At 40.6% G+C, this 25,122-nt stretch overlaps 1 non-coding gene across 1 annotated transcript; it reads right to left on the bottom strand.

The window, feature by feature from the left end:
• Positions 1-1,863: 1,863 nt before the first annotated feature.
• Positions 1,864-1,970, bottom strand: LOC133089347 (U6 spliceosomal RNA). Its single transcript, XR_009700709.1, has one exon. It is a non-coding gene; the product is annotated as a U6 spliceosomal RNA (small nuclear RNA).
• Positions 1,971-25,122: the final 23,152 nt, after the last annotated feature.

The following is a 25,122-nucleotide window of genomic DNA, read 5'->3' as shown; positions in this document are numbered from 1 at the left end:
TCCCAGAGTGTATAAAGAAATTATATATATATTTCCCTTTATGAGCTTGAGATTTTGTGTACCTCTTAGAAATGTCAACCCTTTATGTCATGCAGGACTCTGCAAAAAATATCACCTCCTGTGAGGCTTTTCCTAATTGCCTACCTAAAATAGGTAGTATTTCCCTCATTATGTCAATAAGGAAACTAAGAGAGAGGAAATAACTGGCCCAAGATCACACAGCTCATAGGTAACTGAACCTTGAACTGGAATTTAAGCTCAACATCGTCTGACCCCAAAGCCAGTCTTACTGTTTTATCTCATCCCATCCTGGCCATACCCACCACCGTATGGGTAGATAGGAATATAAAATTTTAGGGTTGGAAGAGACTTTCTATGCAGGGTCCTAAAAGATAGATCAGGAAGGATATATAGATTTCTGGTAGTAAATATTTCATGCTCATTAGTTTGACCAACAGTTACTTCTCTTAGAGAAATTCTCAGAATTATTTTCTTATGATGCATAGAATCTCTGTTACTATTTTGACATGCATTAACACACTCCCAACTTCAGTACCCATCGTAGATGTTAAACATTATTGTGTGTAATTATAATTATTTGCCTTAGGAAGGCTGTGATTCCTAGCTGGATTTAATAATTAATCCCCATAAGTATAGTATTTATTATTCTCAACATTATATAGTAGCAGAACCATGATTTTCAGTCATTAAGAGTTTCTATGAAACTCTTTTGGAATGAATTTTCAGATTTGGGAAAAACAAAGGGCTGATTAATGGCATATTCCTGCTAAATGTCATGAAAACAAAACATATGCTGTCAGTAAATCAAAATTACTGGTAGTCCTAGAAGAATGCATAATCAGAGGAGATGGTGGTATGTTAACTGATCTTTATATTTGAGGTATTTAAGATGAATTATTCACCTTTACTGACCATAGAAATTAGATTGTTTGAGTTGAAAGGATGAAGCCATACAGAGTGGTTAAGAGCACGTTTAAATTCTGTCTCCGTAGCTTCCTAGCTATGAGTTATTGGGCAAGTAATTTAACTCCTCTGTCCCTAAGCTTCCCCATTTATAAAGTAGGGATAATAATAGTACTTAGAGCACAAGAGTGTGGAAAGTATTAAATAAGGCCACATACAGCAATTTAGGAATCATGTGTATGGAGAAATTGAAGACATCTCAATTGTGATGGTGAAGAGCCAGGCTGAGCAGGCAGATGGAGGAGAAAAGGCTCGGGGAAACCTCTAAAGAGTATTAAATTGTTAAAATATTTTTTCTTAAAAAAACTTTTTTTTATTGACATATAGTTGATTTACAATATTGTTTTAGTTTCAGGTGTATAGCAAAGTGATCCAATTACATGTATTTATATATATTTTTTCAGATTCTTTTCCATTATAGGTTATTACAAGATATTGAATATAGTTCCCTGTGCTATATGGTAGGTTCTTGTTGTTTATCTATTTTAAATATAGTAGTGTGTATATGCTAATACAATACTCCTAATTTGTCCCTCCCTCCACCCTTTCCCCTTTGGTAACCATAAGTTTGTTTTCTTTGTCTGTGAGTCTGTTTCTAGTTTTGTAAATAAATTCATTTGTATTATTTTTTAGATTCCATGTATAAGTGATGTCATATAATATTTGTCTTTCTCTTTCTGACTTACTTCACTAAGTATGATAATCTCTAGGTCCATCCATGTTGCTGAAAATGGCATTATTTCATTCTTTTTTATGGCTGAGTAATATTCCATTGTATATATGTGCCACATCTTCTTTACCCATTCATCTGTTGATGGACACTTAGGTTGCTTCCATGTTGGCTATTGTGAATAGTGCTGCCATGAACATTGGGGTGCAAAAAATATGGAACACTTCACGAATTTGCGTGTCATCCTTGTGCAGGGGCCATGGTAACCTTCTCTGTATCGTTCCAATTTTACCATATGTGCTGCCAAAGTGAGCACCAAACTGCTGAAATTTTTTGACATAAAATGTGTACTTCCAGTAGAAAACACCAGACCGAGCACACTCTATTTAATCTCTCTGTTGAAACCTCATTAAAATTACAGTAAAAGAAAAAAAGGTTTAAACATACAGTGAAAAGAAAGCATGGTAGATATCAGAGGAAGTAGAAGGAAAACTGAGTTTTAAAAGTGCTGACAAGGGACTTCCCTGGTGGTCCAGTGATTAAGACTTCCCCTTCCAATGCAGGGGGTGCAGGTTCGATCCCTGGTCGGCAAGCTAAGATCCCACATGCCTCGGGGCCAAAAAGCCAAAACATAAAACAGAAGCAATATTGTAGAAAAATCAATAAAGACTTTAAAAATGGTCCATATCAAAAAAATCTTTAAAAAGAAAAAAGAAAATCATGGTCTGGATATGAAGCAAATGAGCTAGGGTACATCTCATGATGATGAATGAGGCTGAATGAATGAAGATGAAGATGAATGAAGTGAGGTTCAAGCAATTGATAGAAAGAGTAGGAAGCTGAAGATATTAGGGATGGAGGAAAGATGACAAAGAAAAAAAATTCAGAAGCAGAAGGATAAACTGTGCAATAAATTCATAGCTCAGAAATAGAGCAAAGTAAAATATGACACGATTTTGAATAAATGGTGAAGACATAAGAAGGGAGAATCAACTTGAACTTGATTCTAGGAAGATCCTCGTTAGAGAGTGTTCATGATCTTGGTGTCTTAGAGACGAGAGTGGAGTTAAAGCACACTACGTAGCACAAGTGATTAATGTTTACACCGTCAAATGTTGTCACTGCTATTGACTGTTTTTTCATCTTGTAGAATCAACCCAGAGGCAAACACCAAAGACTTTATGTGGGTACATCAAAAAATGTAAATGTTATGAACCTTGATGATATAAGAGTAAGATTTGTTTACAACACTGAGAAGTGGAGGGAAGGATACAGGTGACAACATGGTCATTTTACAAAGAGGGGATAAAGATAACACAGAGAGGGACCAATATTAGTGAACTAACTCTATTAAGGAGGGGAAGGAAGAAGGGAAGGGGTTATAGATGAACTAGATCTTCATCCAACATTGCGGAAGCCAACAGGTAACATCTGAAGCTGATTGGTCAGAAAGAGCTGCATACATGTGGCAGGGGCTGCTAGTGGCTCTTTTAATGTTCATTCTCCCTTTCTTTTATGCAATAAAAATGAATCTGGGTACATGAACACCCAGCTAACAACTACATTTTCCTTGAAGCTAGGTATGGCCAACAAGGAGCCATGCTGGAATGTAGTGTGCAGCCTTTAGGTCAGTTCCTTGAAATAGAAGGAGCCTGGCCGCCCCTCCTCTCTCTCCCTGCCTTCCCTAGGCTGGAGTGCAGGTGAGGCAGAATGTCTATGAAGCTTGTGGAAAGGGCCATGTCCTCCACAGGGAGGCCAGAGCAGTGCCTTATATCACTGTGTTTTGGAGTTCCGTGTTAAGCAGTCTGACTTGTATCCTATTCCTATGAATAATTGTTTCAAGACATAAAGGCATGTGAGTCTTTTATTTATTTATTTTTTTATAAGTGTTTTTTTAAACTTTGGGTTTGTTTATTTATTTATTTATTTATTTATTTATGGCTGTGTTGGGCCTTCGTTTCTGTGCGAGGGCTTTCTCTAGTTGCGGCACGTGGGGGCCACTCTTCATCGCAGTGCGCAGGCCTCTCATTATCGCGGCCTCTCTTGTTGCGGGGCACAGGCTCCAGACGCGCAGGCTCAGTAGTTGTGGCTCACGGGCCTAGTTGCTCCGCGGCATGTGGGATCTTCCCAGACCAGGGCTCGAACCCGTGTCCCCTGCATTAGCAGGCAGATTCTCAACCACTGCGCCACCAGGGAAGCCCAGCATGTAAGTCTTAAAACAGCAATGATTAAAAGTTGTTTTCTGGAAAGCAGGATTCAGTGTGGGGTGGTTGAATTGAAGACAAGCATTGTTTTTCCTTATAACTATTTCTATGCCATTTAATTTTTAAGCATGTGTATGCATCATTTTGATGAAAATAAAATGAAAGTTCGTTAAGATAATTAGAGAAAAATAGAACATATACAGTAGTAAAATGGAAATAAATAACTCTCTAACTAACCTGAGAAAACGTTTTAGGGACTCACTTCAAGCTATTTTTTCTACATATAGTTTTTTGTTTATTTGATCGAAAGTCTACATTTCAGGGATGGACAGAGGAAGGGGACTCCACCAAGAGGACTGAAAAGAAATATTTGGAGAATTATTAGACAAACCAAGAGAATGAAATATCAAGAAAAACAGGAGGGGCGTGGTTTCAGTAATGACAGGTTGGTTAATGGTCACTCTGGAAGAGTCAACAGGTTGAGATTTGGCAATTGGTTAATTGGATTTGGCCTCTTGGGTTGAACAGACTAAGGGTGACTGTGTGAAGTGCTGCTGACAGGGCAAGCGTGATGGGGGCTGAGAACCGACTGGGGTTTGTCATTGTCAAGGTCAGGGGTCAGTCCTAGTGGGTGGCAGGTACAAACTCCTGGTTGCAGTGGTTTAAAGAGAATGGAGGATATCTTTAGATGAGAGAGATGTGAGTAGATTTGTAGGTAAGATTTAGGACCTGAACATAAATTTGTAGGTAAGTAGTGCCCAGTCAAGGACCTGATGGGGATTCTAACAAACTGGTTTAAAAGCAAAAGTGTAGGATCCTTTTAATATATTGTTGGATTCGGTTTGCTAGTATTTTGTTGAGGATTTTTGCATATATGTTCATCAGTGATATTGGCCTATAAGCTTCTTTTTTGTGTGCATTCTTTGTCTGCTTTAGGTATCAGGGTGAAGTAGTCAGCCAGAGAAAGACAAATATCATATGATATCACTTACATGTGGAATCTAAAACAAATGATACAAAAACAAAGGTGGAAGCTTTGGCTTGGAGAGAAGAACATTTCATCCCCCAAAACCAAAGGGAAAGGGGAATATTAGGAAGGGAGAAGTTAATCTCTTTATCAATGTGTTAGTTTACGAAGTAATATCTTGAAAGAGTGAGTTTGTGGGTTTAACAAGGGAAACAGTTTGAAAGAGTTGACCTGGTGAATTACGCAGGAGATGACCTGAGGGCTGGCCAAGGAGTCCTGTGCACTGGAGTAGGATTATCCATCATGGAAATGAAATCAGCTGGGTCCTGGGGCTGGACCCAAAGCTCTCAGCAGCTTAGCATTGGGAGCAGAAATAAAGACAGCTGGGTTAGTCCAGGTTATCACCTTTTAGTAGTCTTTCTGCTTAAAAATGTTTAAGGTAAAAAGTAGCTTTGCTGTTTTCTGTTACGTCGATAGATACACTGAATAGCATGTTTACTGGTGGGTCAAATCAACCTGGCATGCAGCAATAATAACAGTGTGCCTTCCTTTTCATTCATGTCCTAATTTCTGTTTTTCCCCCATAGAAATTCAGTACATGTGCATTAATCTTACCTAAACTGGCCTGTTTTCTGCTTCTAGAAAAAACATTACTCAAGAATTTTCTTCCACTGATATAGTTAAAAGATTAATAAAAGAAAGAAAATAAAATGGAGACACATGTAGAATAAAGTGTGTATTAAATCTGCTGAGCAATTCTAATCGGACTCATTGACTGTTTCTGCCCTGATTATTTTGGGCACAAACTACTGGGGCCTGTGTTTAGATCATAAGGTACAAGGAAGGAATGGATTGTGATGTTTCTGTGTGTTCCTCTGTTTTCTGACTACAAAACTGACAGTGACTCTTTACGGTAGGAAATGTTTAGCTGTAACCCTTTGGTAGGGACCAGTGGAGACTGCAGATTTGGTTGTAGTTATACAAGAAAACTCTGGCATGTTTTCTCTGTACAGCATGGAAGTGTAACCTCAGAGGTGTAGCTAGGGCTGCTGAAACGGGTTCAGGATCTGATGAAAGAAAAAGTTCAGGTCCCTCCCAGCATTTGGTTGAGGTTCACATCCTCTTCCAGCCCAGATTATTTGTACTGAATTTCTCCAACCTGTTCAGCCTAAACGTGCCAAGAAACCTAAGCGTAGTTCAAATAAAGATATGATTCCATCATTTCAAGACCACCTGCCAGCTTTTTGTTGTATTCTTTCTTTCTTTTTTTCTTTTTTTCAGCTCCATAAAGGGCTTTAAAAAAAAGCACAGAGTTAAAAAAAAAAAATAGTCAAATGGGTACTAGGTATAATTTCTGCTCCAATGGTTCCTACAAAACTTCAAGAAACAAAAGGTGCCTGAAAATAACCATTTGGAAATGACATTACCAACTAATTCTAGCTCTTGTCAATGTAACCAGCGACCTCATGTCTCTCTACAATGTCTCTATTTTCTACACTGTATCCTTTCTGGTTGTAAGACACTATCTGGCATCTTTTCTAAGATAACCACCTAAATGACTCAGGATTACACAAGGCAAGAGACAATCCTCTCTTTTCTTTCTCAAATGTGGTGGACCCATCCAAATAGTGGTTCCCTGGATTACAAAAGGGGCTGGGGTCTCTTTGGGTGGGTGTGGGGCGGGGTTGGTCCTGATTCTTCATCTTCAGAGGAGGTGATGAGAATGAAAACCACAGAAAAGCCTTGAGTTTCCTGACCACATTGAAGTAATCCTGACTGCATCACCTGCTGCTTGTACCTAGTATTCTAAAGTTTAAGAACAGTGGCACTAGTCCATGAAAGATGAAATAAGAAATTTTAAGATACGAAAACTATAAACTAAACTAGCAGCATATACGTGGAGCCTGTTTAAGACTTTTCCACTTGAGGCTCTGGTGGAGAGTGGTGACTCAATCACTGTTTAAGTAAAAACTTAAATAAAAAATTGTGAATGTATTCTTTTGGTAATTATATTTAGCACATGCCTACATTTTGAGACTTAGGTCATAAGCCACTAGTTCAGCCATCTGTCTGACCCAGTTTCACGTTATGGTCTCAAAGCTGCATGCCAGACCTGTTAGTAAAGATAATAAAATTTTTAAAAATCTGAGCTGGAGGGGCCTTACAATTTGACTCTGAAACCGAACATTGCTTGACACATCAAGATATTATAAACATCTGTGAATTCAGGGAGAGATCTCAACGGAGCTTAGAAATATGTGTAAAGAAAAGGTTTAATAGCCTCCTAAGCCCTGAAAATCATTCATGCTGGTGAAATTCTGCTTTGGGCAAATGCTCTGTCTTCTCTTTGTTTTCTGATTTACTGGCAATTTTAACACTTCAGCCAAAAGCAGTCGTACCACATTTCCAAACTGTTTCACTTTTGCTCTAGGCTTAAGCTCAGGGATGCCAGGAAGTAGGAGCCAGTCCAGGACACTGAAAGTGGCAAGGAACTAGATACTAAAAGAGAGATAATAAGGAAAACACCCGTGATGCATTTCGGCTAAGTCAAGCATACAAACACGGTCTCTGGAAAGATAAAAAAAAAAATGTGTTCAGTGCTTCAAAGCCGTGAGCTCTGCTCATCAGCGATCCCGTCCATGACACGGTCTGAAGTTCCAAATTCTGCAGCTGAGGGCATGGCTTTGTCTACAAGTAGTGCTTGAATCAAAAGGAGTCTGGAAGTTCTGCCTTATGCATTCTGTGGCACTGGACGTGCAGAGGTGGCTGGGATTGTCATGGGAAGACACAGAAGCGCTGACCTCATAGCCAGAATGACAGCTTCCCCAATGGGAGGAACCTTGGAGAACATCTAAAGCCAACCCCCCACCCTGTAGTTGAGCAGCCCCCACTCAATTAGGGGCGGCTTTTCTATTAAAATTATGTTTTTGTTCATTTCTCCCATGGTTAAAAGAGTTTTTGCTTCTGATGTATTTTGATGCAATGCTGTCTGTCAAACAGAAGCCTATGGCATTGGTGTGTGAGCTGTAAATTGTATCTTTTTGATGATAACCACCTGAACAATGTAAAGATCACAAAACAGAGATCCAGACTTTTGAGACTTAGGTCATAAGCCACTAGTTCAGCCATCTGTCTGACCCAGTTTCACGTTATGGTCTTAAAGCTGCATGCCAGACCTGTTAGTAAAGATAATAAAATTTAAAAAAATCTGAACTGGAGGGGATTTATAATTTGACTTACAATTTGACAAGTTAAATAACCAGCCCAGAATCAGAGAGATAGTAACAGATGCAAAACTAGATACAACCTTGCTTTCCTTCCTGTCACCTTGAGCTTTTTTATTCTTGTGCCACATCAGTGTGGGTTTTATATGGCCACCGTATGGAGAATCCCCTCTGTGTGTCATTTATTGCTAAGTACCATTACTCTGTAAATAATGAGAGCTGAATATGGAGAATTTCGAAGTGCTCTCAGGTTCTGGCACACACAAAAAAATGGGATTACATTTTTCAGAAGAGAGAAGGCAAGCCTAACCTTGGTTTCCAAAGAATGGCATAAATGCTGGGTGAATGTAAAAACCTCTAACAAAAATGCAATCATGGAAGAGGCAACACAGAGCATGGAGTTATATGACTGGGTTCCAGCCTGGCTCTGCCATTTCTCACGAGGCCAGCTCTGGAGTAGCCTGGATAGACTGAGTCAGATGCAATGACGTTGAAGAAACCATCAGTGGGCACCCCCCGATCAGTGATGCTGTTTCTGCTTGTCAACCAGAGTCCACGCCTGGGGCTAAGGTACAGAGGAACAAATATGTTCTTGCTAAAGTACCTTTGAAAACCAGGGTCTCAGGCATTCTGAGTGGGTTTCAAACCAGGAACAGGCAGGGCTCTTTAAAACAATGTGGTCTTTGTTTCTGGCCATGAGGTTCTAAGATACTTTTTTAAAAAATTTTTATTGAAATATAGTTGATATACAATATTGTAATGTTGTCTTAGTTTCAGGTGTACAGCAAAGTGATTCATATATATATATATTCTTTTTCAGATTCTTTTCCATTATTGGTTATTACAAGATATTGAGTAGAGTTCCCAAAAAGCTAGTCTTTTTTTTTTTTTTTTTTTTTAAATATTTTCTCCCAACTTGTGACTTGTGTTCTGATTCTCGTGACGTTGTCTTTGGCAAAGCAGACGTTTTTAATTTATTTTATTTATTTATTTATTTTTGGCTGTGTTGGGTCTTCGTTTCTGTGCGAGGGCTTTCTCCAGTTGCGGCGAGCGGGTGCCACTCCTCATCGCGGTGCGCGGGCCTCTCACTGTCGCGGCCTCTCTTGTTGCGGAGCACAGGCTCCAGAAGCGCAGGCTCAGTAGTTGTGGCTCACGGGCCCAGTTGCTCCGCGGCATGTGGGATCTTCCCAGACCAGGGCTCGAACCCGTGTCCCCTGCATTGGCAGGCAGATTCTCAACCACTGCGCCACCAGGGAAGCCCGCTAGTCTTTCTTGACTGCTGTTCTAATCCCAAATCTTTTCCAGAATAACCCCCGTTATCAATTGATGTGTATCTTCCAGACATTTTGCGGAATGTTTATACATATACATACAATGTACACATATATGTAGACATATGTGTGTATAGAAATATCCAGGAGACTTTGATTACTGTGCTTCATTTTCTCCTGTAAAATTCTTCTGGAAACACACCCACCTGTGACAACCCCAAGCAGTGAAGCTTAATTAAAGGGAGGGTAAGAGGAAGAGGTCTAACAATTTATAGAATGACTAATTTTTTTCAGGCATTTAAAATTTTTATTATTTTCTTATTTAAGCTTCACAAAAATTCTTGGAGTTCAGAATCATTTTATCTATTGTACTGATGCAGAAATTAAAACCCATCAACACATGAATGGATGAAGAAAATGTGGCATATATATACAATGGAATATTACTCAGCCATAAAAAGAAACGAAATTGAGTTATTTGTAGTGAGGTGGATGGACCTAGAGTCTGTCATACAGAGCGAAGTAAGTCAGAAAGAGAAAAGCAAATACCATATGCTAACACATATATATGGAACCTAAAAAAAAAAAAAAGGTTATGAAGAACCTAGGGGCAGGACAGGAATAAAGACGCAGATGTAGGGAATGGACTTGAGGACGCGGGGAAGGGGAAGGGTAAGCTGGGACAAAGTGAGAGAGTGGCATGGACATATATAGACTACCAAATGTACAATAGATAGCTAGTGGGAAGCAACCGCATAGCACAGGGAGATCAGCTCGGTGCTTTGTGACCACCTAGAGGGGTGGGATAGGGAGGGTGGGAGGGAGGGAGAAGCAACAGGGAAGAGATATGGGGATATATGTATATGTGTAGCTGATTCACTTTGTTATAAAGCAGAAACTAACACACCATTGTAAAGCAATTATACTCCAATAAAGATGTTAAAAAAAAAGAAGAAATTAAAACACAGAGAGGTAAAGTAACTTGCTAATAGTAAAGGCAGAATTCAAACCATGTCTGGTCTCCAAAATCAAGTCTCTTTCTCTCTGTTATACAGCCCCACCCCGATTCTAGTACACTGCATTGTATAGCATATTGAAATGAAAACTACTGTAAGATATTTCACATTTTTATTACTGCATGCAAATAGACTGGATTTTAGAAGTCTGAAGGATAAAATCATGTACTGTCCACTAAGGAAAATAGCAATGATAATTCTTTCAGTTTTCCGTTAGAATCTGTTTGCAAAGTACCCGTTAAGGCAAGAGAAATTATTTTTATTTTGTATAATGAAAAGAAAAAAAGCTAAAATTTTATAGATACAATTACTAAAGACAATAAACCTTGAAGAAGGTCCAAAACAACGCTTCACATTCAATATTAGTATTTTACTTTGCAATCTCAAATAGAACACACTAAGGTATTTTTATGGTAGTCTTCAAATATGTAAATGTGTTGTGTTAAAATTCTTCCCATTTTATGATTGGGAAATGTGAGAAAAAGGAAAAGACTTCTGTGAGGTCACCAGGTCAGAAACTAGTGTATTAAACTATGGTTTTAGCTCAGGGTAGACAGATTTTTAGAACAGAATTTAGGGTATAGGGCTCTGTAAAATGTAATACCACACAAATATTTGTTACTTGTGTTGCTGTTATCTTCAGATGAGAATGGAGGTCCATGGAGGGTATGCATTCATTGAAAGTAGCTGTCCCATTGAATGGTTTGGAAAATCACCAGTGGGTCTATAGAGTATAGAAAGTTATACATATTATGTAAGTAGACAGTCTTTGGTATGGTTTTTTCCCTCTTTGTAAAATATCAAAAGGAGTAAAACTAAATTTAAGAAAATAATGCACCAAGAACCGAATTCTTATGATTTCTCTTTTTCCCATCTCTTCTCTCACCAAACTCTCAGCTCCTTCTTTTCTCCTTGTCCTTCCTTTTCAAAGATAGAGATGATATTAGAGATGGGAAAGCCATGGAATTGTTTTTAGATTGTAGCTCTTTTGACTTTGTCTCTCCTTGGATGTTCTGGGGCCATCATCATCTCTGGCTGAGATTTGCTGGAGACTTCTGATAGAGCTTTTTGGTCAGCCAGTCACCCCATCGGACTGGGATTCCGAGAGCCCGAGAAAGTGACTCACACAGCACGGAAGATCCCACAGCTGTCCACTCCCGCGGGTCTCAGTTATCATTCATTCCACTAGGGTTTGGTGTTCACTTCCATTAGGATACACCTCTGTGTTTGGTTTCAGTGAGCCACACTTCCCTTTTAATCCTTGGTGCCTACTACAGCTTTAAAAAAATGTCCATCGGCAGATGAACGGATAAAGAAGATGTGAGATTATATACGTATATATATATATGTATATATATATATATATATATATATATATATACACACACAATGGAATATTACTCAGCTGTAAAAAAGAACGAAACAATGCCATTTACAACAACATGGACAGACCTAAAGATTATCATACTAAGTGACCCCAATGAGTGGACAAAGACAATTATCATATGATATCACTTATATGTGGCATCTAAAAAAATGATACAAATGAACTTATTTACAAAACAAAAATAGACTCACAGACAGAAAACAAACTTATGGTTATCAAAATGGAAAGGGGAGGATAAATTAGGGATTTGGGATTAACAGGTGGGCATTACTATATATAAAATAGGTAAACAACAAGGACCTACTGTCTACTACTGGGAACTATAGTCAATATCTTATAATAACCTATAATGGAAAAGAATCTGAAAAGGAATATATATGTATATATATATATATACACACATATATATGTATATATGTTTAACTGAATCACTTTGCTGTACACCTGAAACATTGTAAAATTAAAATTAAAAAAATTTTAAATTAAATTTTCAATTAAAATTAGAAAAAAATAAACTAGCTGACAAACAACACATGATGTAATTTGAATGGCATCGGAGGAAATTAAGGAAGTAGAGACCAGAGGTGTATATATTTAGAAATGTGCCTACCCTCCAGTCATCGCCTATCAGCCTCTGGAATCTTCTACAACCTGTCATTGTGACTCTACTACAGAGTTGACAGTCCCCAAATTGAGGAGACAAAACGCTCGCTACTTGACCTGCACTTCTAAAATCTGATTCACTTCAGGCCCTGGGACAAAACATCTTCAGGAGACATTTACATCCTTCCCACTGAAAATGGAGGCAGCTCAGCATCACCAGCCTTGCTGTTGGTGTGGCTCTAATTCTGGGCTCAAGTATTTTGGAAGCCGAGCACCTATGTCTGATGCAAGCCTCTAAACCTGACACCCTGCTTTGTGCTTGTCAGTTTTGCATTCTCTGCCCCTAAAGTTCCGGTAGCTCCTGAAGCCCTGCAGCCTCTTGACAAAGTTCCCCGATGCCACACCTGCTTGTGTCCTGCCCCTGGACCATGTGTTGCTATGGTGCTCCTGGGTGGTAGACAGAACAATGGTGCCCCAAAGATCCTAATCCCTGGAACCTGGGAATATGGTAGGTTACAGAACAAAGGGGAACTAAGGTTGCAGATGGAATCCATGTTGCCGATCAGCTGACCTTAAAATAGGGGTGTTATCCTGGAGTATCCAGATGAACCCACTGTAAACACAAGAGTCCTGAAACGTGGAAGAAGGAAGCAGAAATATCAGTGTCAGACTGAGGTGGAGTGAGAGACTCGACTGGTCGTTGCTGACTTTGAAGAGGGAAGACCGAGGTCGTGAGCCAGGGCATGAAAGCCGCCTCTAAATTTGGAAGAAGACAGGAAACAGATTCTTCCCTGGAGCCTCTGGGAGAAGCACACACATCTTGTTTTGGTTCAGTGAGACCCATTTCTGACTTTTGACATCCAGAACTTAAGATGATAAATTTGTATTGCTTCAAGCCACCAAATTTGCAGGAATTTGTTAGAGCAGCAATGGAAAACTAATACATCCTGCACATCCTCCCATCTCTCCTATTTGTGTTTAACCCCTAGTGAAGCAGCTACGTTGCCGAATCTTTTTTTTTTGTTGCTATTATTGAAATGACTGTGTCTGTTGGTAAGTCTGGGTCACAGTAAGTCTCCTCTGCCCTGTGAAGGTTGACCTTTCCATGCCCATGTCACAAAAATTGATACTAAAAAGTCCACCAAGTAGAACCTAAGATTTAAGAACACTGTCGGTTGGCCAGACCACATCTATAGGTACCAATCCACCTAACACCAGCTCCCGCTTTGTGTGACCTTGGACCAATGACTGTGCCTCTCTGAGCCCCAGTTTTTATCTGTAAAATGGGTAGTAAACCTCCTTGGATAGGATACTTGGAATGAATAAAAGATAATGCCAGAAAAGTACACAGTGCCTGGCACAAAATAATGTTTACATAAATATTATTTCTGCTTCTTATCAATGTCTCGCTCATTATTTCCCAGCTGGTACAACAGAGACACTAATTTAACCAAAGACCTTGATGAAATGCTTTTAGAAACCAGGCATATGGTCCCCTCTGCATTCAAGAACCACTTGACTCTGTGCTACTCCAGCGTGTAGACCGTGATATATCAATATGGGAAGTGATGTCCTTGGTGATTCCAAGACCAAACTTCAGAGGGACAGAAAGAGAATAATGATGTCATTTTGCAACATAGAAACTTGAAAGTGTACAGTGTGGTGGAAGATGTGGGCTCGAATCCTGCTTCTACCACCTCATGGCTTTGAGTGGACTGGCCCTGGATAAACACTGAGGTCACTGAGCCTTGGTTTCCTTGGCTGTAAAATAGCATTGATGAAACCTACTTTGCAAGTTGTTATAAGGATTAAGTAAAACAATGTATATAAACAATGCATATAAATTGTTTAGCATATTTTTGGCCTGCAACATGTAATTAATAGATGATAGTTATACATTTTATTCTGTTTTTGTCCGTTTGCTATATTCCTCACCGATTTTCTCAGCACTCTGACAAAAGAATAGGATTAATTATAAAATGAAATGTAAAATTCTTACCTGAAGGTCTAGATTCAGTTTTAAGTTCACTCTGCCCCTTCCTCCAAAATCCAAATAGCTTGAGATCCAGTGCAAATGTAAGTGGAAAAAAAAGTTATTGGCATCTGTAGTAGATGACTATACATCCTCTTGTTCAGAGCATATTAAATAAATTAATTCTTGGTGTGATCCTAAAATTGGTAAGGCAGCTTAGGTAAAATCCAGGGCAGTAAGTTGCCAGAACTGATTATGCGTCCTGGTGGCAGGACCTGAGAAACGGAGCAGCTGATTGGTTTAAAGAGGCTTATTCTATGGATACACCCTCATCCAGGAACCCCATATTCGTACAAAGCCACTTAGATGTTTTGTCTCCTCAATAAACATCTTTAAGGGGAAAAAATTGTACTGAACACCTATGGGCATGCCAACTAATGTTTATTATTTTAAAATATGAAATATATTTTCTGGTTCACATCCCTCTCACTTAAGGTTTGACGGCATGAGCCAGTTCTCCCAGAGGGTTATTGATCCTAAAGAACTTAATCACTGAGGTCTAAAATGGAGTGAAGAATTGAGTCTTGACCTACAGAAATGTGTCAACCAGCCCATGTTCTCGCCCAAATGTCCCTTCTTCATGATTATACAGTCTGCTCCGTTTTCCAGCTCAATACAGCACAGTTCGGGTAAGAGGCTGGGGTAGGGGTTGGGAATTCCAAATGACACTGGGACCAGGTGAGACAGAGTCTATGTGTAAGTCATGTGAGAATGGCTTGGATGGGGTACGAGAAGGGTCTCTCATAGCTGGACAGCCTTGTAGTTCCTCCAGCATCAGGGATTAATCATCGTTACCCCTCTCTTGGGACCCTGATGCAGTTGTGTTGTAAGAGTGGGAACTGTGATTTCCTGGCTCGGGCTTGAGGTGTATGACCCTTTCACTGATGGGGAGGAGAAAGTAGACAAAGAAAATGCGCAGTGTAACTTCCCCTGGGACCTTGAGATTGGGGTCCTGGGCCAATCTGCTGAGCTGGTGTTATCAGAACAAGCCCACGGGCAGCTAGGAAAAATGTAATCTCTTTTGATATGTTCCAAGATGGAAATCTTATGCATGTACCTTAAAAGAGCCTATAAAATGGTGTCCTTATTTTGGCCTCATAATTAAGTCATAACAGAAGGCTGCACTGCTTTTACGAGGCAATATTCTAGTTCCTAAGTGGGTAAGAGACATAGATGCTTGCCAAAAATTGTAATTTATTCTGACAAGTACCCTCCACCCCTGCTCCCACCCTGTTCTTGACGAGAGAAACAGGTCTGGGCTTGCTCTGAAAGAGTTAAAATGAAGCTACTTAAGCTCATGTGGGACTTAAAAAAAGAAAAAAAAAGAGCAGCAGAGGCTGTTGATGAGAGCAAAGTTAAGCTGGAGTTGCCATCAGGGCAGGAGTATTGATCATTTTGAAGAGGAGTTCTGGGGTTAGAAAATAAGGTTGGCTGACTGTTGTCACCTCGTGTATGTAGGGGACCACGCAGAAGTCGAGCCGCCCACTCCTGGTGTCTGGCAGACTGCAGGAGTCATGCGAAGGTGCCCCATCTCACATAAAGAAAAGGGAAATGTGTTTTCATTTTTCTCCCATAAAAATAATATTTAAAGTGTGGTTTGGTTTCCAGACAGTTTTAAGAGCTAAAAGGCTCATGAGGTAGGGGTTGGGGGGAGTTAGGAATGGTCATAACATTTAAATGTGCAAAAAATTACCTTAATTTGGGGGGACTTGCAGGAATTGTATATTTGATATCAATTTATTTTCAGATCAGTGGTTTCATTCTTAAAATATTCACATTCAGCAGAGTCCGGAGACAATTAAATTATAAAATGAGATGTTTGCAAAGAATTTGCTTCCAAGAAATATGGTCCCAAAGGCCCATATTTTAGTAAACTTGACTTTAGAAGACCTGCTCCAGGCAATTAAATGTACGTAACTTAACAAAGCCCAGGAGTGAGGTTGCCTTCAGCTACACTCTTAGAAAAAAGATTTCCATAAAAACGTGCTTTCTTGTATTCTATTCGTGAAAATTATTCTTTAAATATTATTCTGCATTAAAGACATGTGAAGTAAAATGATTCTTAAACGAGCTCAAATTTATCTAAAGGAAAATGAATCCATCGTTATTTGCACCCTTTCCCTTGGAAGGAGGGAAAAGTTAACATAAAAACGGAAAAGGTAGTGGGATGAATTCATTCCTTGGGCCTTCAGAAATTATGTGCATTTTTCCGATAGCTTTTTCATTGCTAAAAAGCACAATCCTCAGTCATCTACATTTTTCCCATTTGGAAAAAATTGCATAATTGAACTGTTGCCAAAAGCAAAATATATGATTGCACCTTCGAAAGTGGCTTTCAGAAAAGACCAGTAAATCTAAGACCCCACTGCGATGTAGAAAGAATCTAAAAATGTCGTCTTATTTATGTCTTCCAAGTATCTGACTGAGAAAATGATTGGCAGCTCTACACATACCCCGGCATCTCCCTAGAGTTCTCAGTTACCTTCTGCTGTGTAACAAACACCCCCAAAGACAGTGACTTAAAGCAGTGACAATAATTTCTCACAGATCTATGGGTTAGCTGGCTTCACCTGGGATCCTTCACACTACTCCTTCCGTTTTCTGTTCTCAGCTGGGACCGTTGGGCCCCTTCCTCCAAGTAGTTTCCTGTCCTGGAATTCTCTATGCCACGGTAGCCTAGGGGAGCACTCCAAGAGGCTCGAGATAGAGATGATGAGGCCTTTGAAGATCTGGGCTCTGGAATCTGGCTGCATCTCTTCTGCCACCTTCTGTTGGTCTTAGCAAGTCACAAATGGAGCCCGGATTCGAGGGGGTAGAGAAACAGACTCCACCTCTGGGTAAGAGAAGTGACAAGGACACATGTGAGGGTTTGATATACTGGAATGGAGGAATTTGTGTTCACTAATTCAGGCTGCTCTAATAAAACCCCACAGACTGGGTGGCTTATAATCCACAGAGAGTATTTCTCACAGTTCTGGAGGCTGAGAAGTCCAAGATCAAGGTGCTAGCAGATTCAGCGTCTGGTGAAGGCCCACTTCCTAGATGGCCATAACCTCACATGGGCTGTAACCTCACATGGAGGAAGGGACAAGGGACCTTTCTCAGGCCTCTTTGATAAGGGCTCTGCCCTCATGACCTAGTCATCCCCCAAAGGCTCCATCCCCTACCATTATCTCCCCAAAAACCTTATTACTAAAATCACACTGGGCATTAAGTTTTCAACATATGACTTTTGGGGGGACACAGACATTCAGTCTATAGCCACCATCTGCCATAGGTGACTTGTAAGATTTGGTGTCAGGTCAGGAATGATAAGTGGGACTCTTTCTTTGACTCGACAGATGCTAATGGACTTGGAAACAGATTCACTGTTATCTTCCCACCAGTGACTGCTGATTCTTTGTCACCATCGAGATTTGAAGTATCACCTTGGCCCAGAAAAGTGGCTAGCACATTGTACAGCTAAATAGCTAAATAAATACTGACGGCATTGAATGAAGAAAACATATGGATAAAGCTTCACTCCTTTCATAAGAAATGAACTTATAGGAAAAGAATCCCATGGTTTTCTTGAAGAGGCAGTGGGGTGAACAGTTCTACACTCAGAGTCAGATTCTAATGCCCTCTATCACATTTTCCTGTCAAAGCACAGTAAAAAATGGTAATTTTTGGTACATAGTAGTAGCTGCTCCCTGCTTGTGTGCATGTGTGTGTGTGTCTGTGTGTGCATCTGTAATAAGGAGTGGAGTTGTAGTGAGTATTTCCTGTTGCCTGAAGGCTGCAGGGATCCAGATTTCTCAGCACACTTCTATTTGCAGAATACCTGGCTTGAGAAGCTCTAAATGACTGGACACATGACCCTGGTCCTGGACCCTTATTCTATCTCTGGAACTATAAGAATAAGGCCAACACCCTTCCCTGCTTCCTCACAGGTTACTGGGAGGACGAAATTACACTGTAGTGAATTTGGATGGTAATATCCTAGACCTCCAAGAGTCCAAAGCTGGAAATAGCACCAGTGAAACAGCATTATTTTTTTCTCAAATGAACAAAATTGTTCATGGAATGATCATCATAATCTCCCCATCTTACACCAATATATTTACTATTTTGTTGTACATAACCTCAAAGCAACGCACATCTGAAAGGAGTGCCTGATGTAGTAGACTGATGTTCAGCGATTACAACCAATATTCTCTTGTTGGATAGCGTACAGCCAGTCCCTGAAAGAAAAAGTCACAGAGATTTGAATGAAAAAACACAGAGCTGAACGTTATAGAGACGTTTTGCCAATAGAGTCGAGTCCCAATAATAATTTCTATGAACTAAATGGTTATGTGTCATGGTAAATAAAATCTGGTTTACATTTTATTTTACCCATATGACTTCCCTTTTCTGCTATTACTTTAATAAATGTAAGAGGATGACCAGAAAAATACATATGTTCACTGGTGAATATTCCCTCTGAGAGAAGTTCAATTTAACAGGCCAAGCAATTCCAGAGCCTTCCTGGCACTCCCAGGGATCCAGCCGGGCATCTCCAGGATCCCTGCTTTCACGTTCACAGCCCTGCCCCAATTCTGCTCACATCACCCCAGCTTGGAAACACAGTCCTTCATGAGCATGCATGAAAACAAAACAAAAACTGCTTTTACCAATCATTTAAAAAGTTTAGAAATTTCACTAAAGGTTTGAAGGTCACATAAAAAAGAATGCAGTCTCTTCTTAGTTTGCTGTCTTCTTTACGGTTTTTTTTCCTTCTCATTTTCTTCTCACTCTTCAAGAAACAAAGAAATGCTCCTGTCCTTGTACTCAGTAGATCAGCTCCACCCACATGGAGGACACTCGCGGTCTCAGAATCCCAAGGGAATTTTGTAATCAATTTTCCCAGCAAAGGTTTCTCACTATGATAATCCCCATGCTAGCCAACAAGTGAATAAAAATATCTCCACGTTTTAGCATAACTTTATCCCAAGTTTCCACTCTATGAGCTGATATTTCTGTTCTGTTTTATTCGCTGATATTCCTGATGACATTAATAGTACAGAAAATTAAGTTGGGGATGATGTTCTTTTAAAACGTAATATTGTCATCCAGCAACTTGTCTGCATGTCTAAACTCTCCCGTTGTCCCACAGAAACTGACCCATTCCTCCCCCGCTAACTCCTCCTTCTCATTCTCTGCACAAATGCTTCCTTCCTAAATCACAGCTAAGACAGAAGTCAGGAGGCATCAATTCCTAAACTTGCTTCTCCTCCATCTAAAGACCTCTTTATGTCGGTACCCACCCTCTGTCTGGTCTTAGGGGAAGAGGCATCCCTTCTCCAGCTCAAAGCAAATCTTGCCAGCTGTTCTCTTGATGCCGCCAACTCCCTCGCTCCTCAGCGGTTTATTTCATCCATTTCCCTCCTGACATCGTCAGCCTCTCTGTTTCAGCTGTTTCTTTCTCCTAAAACTCTTATTGGACCCCACTCTAACTACAATTCTCTCTCTCTCTTTTCTTTTAATCAATATTTTTTTTAACTGAAGTACAGTTGATTTACAGTGTTGTGTTAATTTCCACGTCCTCTGCATTGGCAGATGGATTCTTAACCACTGCGCTGCCAGGGAAGCCCTGATCAATATTTTTTTAACTAAAGTATAGTTGATTTACAATGTTGTGTTAATTTCTGCTGTACAGCAAAGTGATTCAGTTATACATATATATGCATTCTTTTTTAATATGTTCTGTTCCATTATGGTTTATCATACGATATTGAGTATAGTTCTCTGTGCTGTGCAGTAGGACCTTGTTATTTATCCATTCTATATGTAATAGTTTGCATCTGCTAATCCCAAACTCCCACTCCATCCCTCCCCCAACCCCCTCCCCCTTGGCAACCACCAGTCTGTTCTCTGTGTCCCTGATTCTGTTTCTGTTTCGTAGGTGGGTTCATATTTTAGATTCCACACATAAGTGGTATCATATGGTGTTTGTCTTTCTCTTTCTGACTTACTTCACTTAGTATGATCATCTCTAGTTGCATCCATGTTGTTGCAAATGGCATTATTTCATTCTTTTTTATGGCTGAGTAGTATTCCATTGTATACATGTACCACATCTTCTTCATCCATCTGTCAATGGACATTTCGGTTGCTTCCATGTCTTGGATATTGTGGATAGTGCTGCTATGAACATAGGGGTGCATGGATCTTTTTAAATTATAGTTTTGTCCAGGTCTATGCCCAGGAGTGGGATTGCTGGATCGTATGGTGATTCTATTTTTAGTTTTCTGAGGAACCTCCATGCTCTCTTTTTTCTTGCCTCTGCAGCCAAGCTTCCTACGATGGCAGTTCATAGTTGCTGTGTTGACTGACTTGTTTTTGCTGCTAGCATCCCTTCTTGCTGCTTTGGGTAACTAGTACCTGACAGCCCTCTGAGGAACCAGGCCTTCCTGCCTCTTTGTGATCTCAACCTTATCTAACCAATCTCACAGGCAATACTGATGGATTCAGAGATGGACACATGACCCAAGTTGGGCCAATTAGAATCAATTAGACCCAAGGAATTTTGTTTGAGTTATTGAGAAAGTAGATTTTTTTCCCCAAGGGCTTGAAACCTGGAAATAGATAGTCCTGGAGCTGCAACAGGCTGTCTGCCAACAAAAGGAGAGGCCAGCTGAGAAGGGAGCAAACATGGAAGACGGGCCTGGAAATGGAGAGAAACTGGATCCTGGTGACGTCACCAGTGTGGCTGAGTCCAGCAGTGGCTGAAGCCAGAAATATTCCTGGATGTTTTAGTTACATGAGCCCATAGATAGCTTTTTACATAAGTCATTCCAGTTGTATTATTTTCCGTCCTTTTCAAACAAAGAAATGTCTCACAAGACATTCCTCACTGTTTGCAATTTGTCCCTTCTCATTCATCTCTCGTCCACTGGGGTCCATCTTCCAGCCCTGCCATGACACTCAAAGCTCCGTCGCTAAGTTCACTTCTTTGCCAGGCATTTGTTCACTTGTCCTTCCTGTAGAGCTTGAAAATATTGGCCAATCTCTCCTTTTTTTGAAACTATCTTCTCCCTTGAATTTCTCCACTTTTTATTGTTTTCCTCTTGCCTCTCTGCATTTTCTTTTCTCCTTCTTTCTTTTTTTTAAAAAAATTAATTATTTATTTATTTTTGGCTGTGTTGGGTCTTCGTCTCTGTGCGAGTGCTTTCTCCAGCTGCGGCGAGCGGAGGCCACTCTTCATTGCGGTGCGCGGGCCTCTCACCATCGCGGCCTCTCTTGTTGCGGAGCACAGGCTCCAGACGCACAGGCTCAGCAGTTGTGGCTCACGGGCCTAGTTGCTCCGTGGCATGTGGGATCCTCCCAGACCAGGGCTCGAACCCGTGTCCCCTGCACTGGCAGGCAGATTCTCAACCACTGCGCCACCAAGGAAGCCCTCCTCCTTTCTTCAAATCATAAGTCTTATCACAATCAGGGTGTCATCCTCTTCTTAGTCTCTAAATCTGCATTCTTTTCCTGTGTGATTTCATCAGCTGTTAAGGTTTGTACGATCATTTATCTTTTAGTAGTTTGCAAGTTTCTGTCTCCTGCTCTGAGTCCTCCTTTGAACCCTAGACTCACACAGTCAAATGATCTTAGGCGTCCTCACCTAAATGTCCAAACTTACAAATACCATTTTCCTTCCAAACCTGCTTTACCCTTTTTCTATATTTCCTACACATTCCTGTGTTCTTATATTTATTACATCGGGCAACGACACCATGGACACCCTGCACTTGCCAGGGAGTCCCTGTCTTTGGGTTTCTCACCTCCAGCCTTCCTGTCTCCTATTCATCACTAATTAGTTGCATGACCTTGGGAGAATGTCCTAGGCTTCAGTTTTCTCATAAATCAAACAGAGCTATCCATAATATTTGTTAAGAAGATGAAGTGAAACCCTCACATAAGCAATCCCACTCCTGGGCATATACCCAGAGAAAGCCATAATTCAAAAAGATACATGCACCCCTATGTTCATTGCAGCACTATTTACAATAGCCAGGTCATGGAAGCAACCTAAATTTCCATTGACAGAGGAATGGATAAAGAAGATGTGGTACATATATGCAATGGAATATTACTCAGCCATGAAAAGGAATGAAATTGTGCCATTTGCAGAGACGTGGGTGGACCTAGAGACTTAGACAGAGTGACGTATGTCAGAAAGAGAAAAACAAATATCGTATATTAATGCATATATGTGGAATCTAGAAAAATGGTATAGATGATCTTATTTGCAAAGCAGAAATAGAGACATAGATGTAGAGAACAAACGTATGGATACCAAGGGGGGAACGCGGGGTGGGGGTTGGTGGGATGAATTGGGAGACTGGGATTGACATAGATACAATACCATGTATAAAATAGATAACTAATGAGAATCTACTGTATAGCACAGGGAATTCTACTCGGTGCTCTGTGGTGACCTAAATGGGAAGGAAATCCATAAAAGAGGGAATATATGTATACATGTGGCTGATTCACTTTGCTGTACAGCAGAAACTGACACAGCAGCGTGAAGCAACTATACTCCGATAAAAAAAAGAAAAGAGAAGAAAAGTAAATGTAACCATGGGGGGAAAAAAAAGCACTTCAAACAGTATTGGGCACATAAGACATCTGAAATAAATATTAGCTTATATGTCAGTTTTCTCTTGATATGTAACAGGCCATCCCATAACCTAGTGGCTTAAAACAAGCCACTCATGAATTTCTTTTGCTCATGAATCTGTAAAGAAGTGAGGGCTCAGAGGGCCCAGCTCATCTGTGCCCTCTGCAGCATCAGCTGGGCTGGCTGGACCAGGGGCCGGAGGATGGACTTCAAGATGGCTCAACCGCTCAGGTGGTTGACAAGTTGGTGTTGGCTGTGGCTGAGCTCAGCTGGGCCTGGGGCCAGAGACCCACATTCTCCATGTGGGCCTCCCTGCCCGTTAGCTTCCTCGTCGTAGGAGGAATGAGTACCCACGAGAAAGGAAGTGGGTCCTGAGAACAAGCACCCCGTGGACAGAAGGGAAGCCGTCGGGATCTTAACGCCGGCGTGCAGAAACTGGCACTGTCCCTGCCACCATATTCTATTGTTCAAGTAGCCACAGAACCCAGGTTCAAGGAGGGGGGCCATGACAGTTTTAGATGGGCAGATTGTCAAAGATGGAGGAGCCAAGTTACAAAGCCACCGTGGCTCTTTCCCTCCACACCACCACCCTACTCCTCTCCATAGCCTCTGCCACGGCTTTGCTTTAGCTTTTAGTACATTTCCTGCCCTGCTGCCACCACCTATGAACTTGTCTCCTCTATTCGTGCTTTTCTCCAGTCTCCTCCCACACTGATATTTCTAAGGCTACATTACTCACCGCCTTGAAATCCCTGGATCACTCCCCATAATATGAATAATATCCCAATTCTTTAGCATAAAACTGTAGTTCCCAAACTGTGCACCAAGTTACCCTGGGACATCACATCAAACTCACAGTGGTACAGTGGGATATTTAAAAATTTCAAGGCAAACACAGAGACATCTATCAGATCCTGCACAAAATTATAGCTTGAGGTCTTTACCAGTTCCTGGATCGAGCTACCTTTCTTTTGATGATGTCTTACCTACACAAAGTTTGGTTTTGGGTGTTTTCTCTGATTAAAAAAAAAAAAGTACTATGTGAAAATCAGTGTGGAACAGGAAATGAGGGTGGTGGTGTCCAACCTGATAGTTAATAAAGTTTGAGATGTTCTCTGTGACCAATAGATATGCACATCCCATCAGTAAATTATTATTAAAGAATGATATAAAAATTACTTTTTATTTCAACTTACATGCATTGTTTTTCCAAACAGCTATTAAGTTGTTGGGACACAATTAGTTAGTAAATGGTTTGGACCTGATTACTTAATAAACAGAACTGTTAAGTACTTCGTTTGTGTTCAGACTGCCATGAAAAATTCTGAGTCACTAAGGACACCATGAACTGAGAAAATCTGGGAACTTCACACATCATGTGTGAGACAGACATCTGAGAAAAAATGTTTAAAAAACTGTTGGCCATCTTTCCTTTTTAAAATCTCTCCCCCAGCCACCAAGGTACTTAGTCAGGAGGAAAGATGCTTGTTTCCTTGAGTCTGTTGGGATTATATTACTCTGTGCCTCATGTGCTATTTCCTCTATGTTTGCCCAAATGTCAACTCCTCTGGCCAGCTTCCTTCTTCCAGGTTTCCAGTCTCATAACACTCTGTGCTTCCTGTTCTCTAATCTAGGTTTACACTCCCCACCTCCTTTCATGGTATCCTCTGGAAGTTTCTCCATGATTTAATGACTCTCCCGTATCCTGAATTTCTTCACAGCCTATATCCTACTCTTTAACCAAAACCAATTGCTCCCCTGGTACGTGGCTTTCCCAGCAGCCTTCTTCCATGGAAGCCTTTTATTCTCTTATGTTAGGAATATTCCCTTATGTGTTCTCTTAGTGACTAACTTGCTTTTGAAAGCTAACAGCAGACCCTGACTTTCTCATCTTTTTGAAACACTCCTGCTCCTATAAGACTCTTGCCATCAGGTTAATCCCCCTGCCCTCACCCAGCTCCTCTCCGTCCCCAAGAACGTTTTGTTCCTCACCTCTCCCTGTACGTCCCCCCATCCAGTGATGACTCTGTCCTCTGGCTCACCGTCCTCTTCTCCACCCTGTCTGGTCTCCATCCTGAGTGACGTCAGCAACCATCTGAATGCGTCATCCCACACCCAGGCTTTTTGGC

This window comes from Eubalaena glacialis, chromosome 3, assembly GCF_028564815.1.
Source record: "Eubalaena glacialis isolate mEubGla1 chromosome 3, mEubGla1.1.hap2.+ XY, whole genome shotgun sequence".
Lineage (NCBI taxonomy): Eukaryota > Metazoa > Chordata > Mammalia > Artiodactyla > Balaenidae > Eubalaena > Eubalaena glacialis.
Note: the sequence above shows the minus strand (reverse complement) of the source record. Positions and strands in the feature narration are given on the sequence as shown.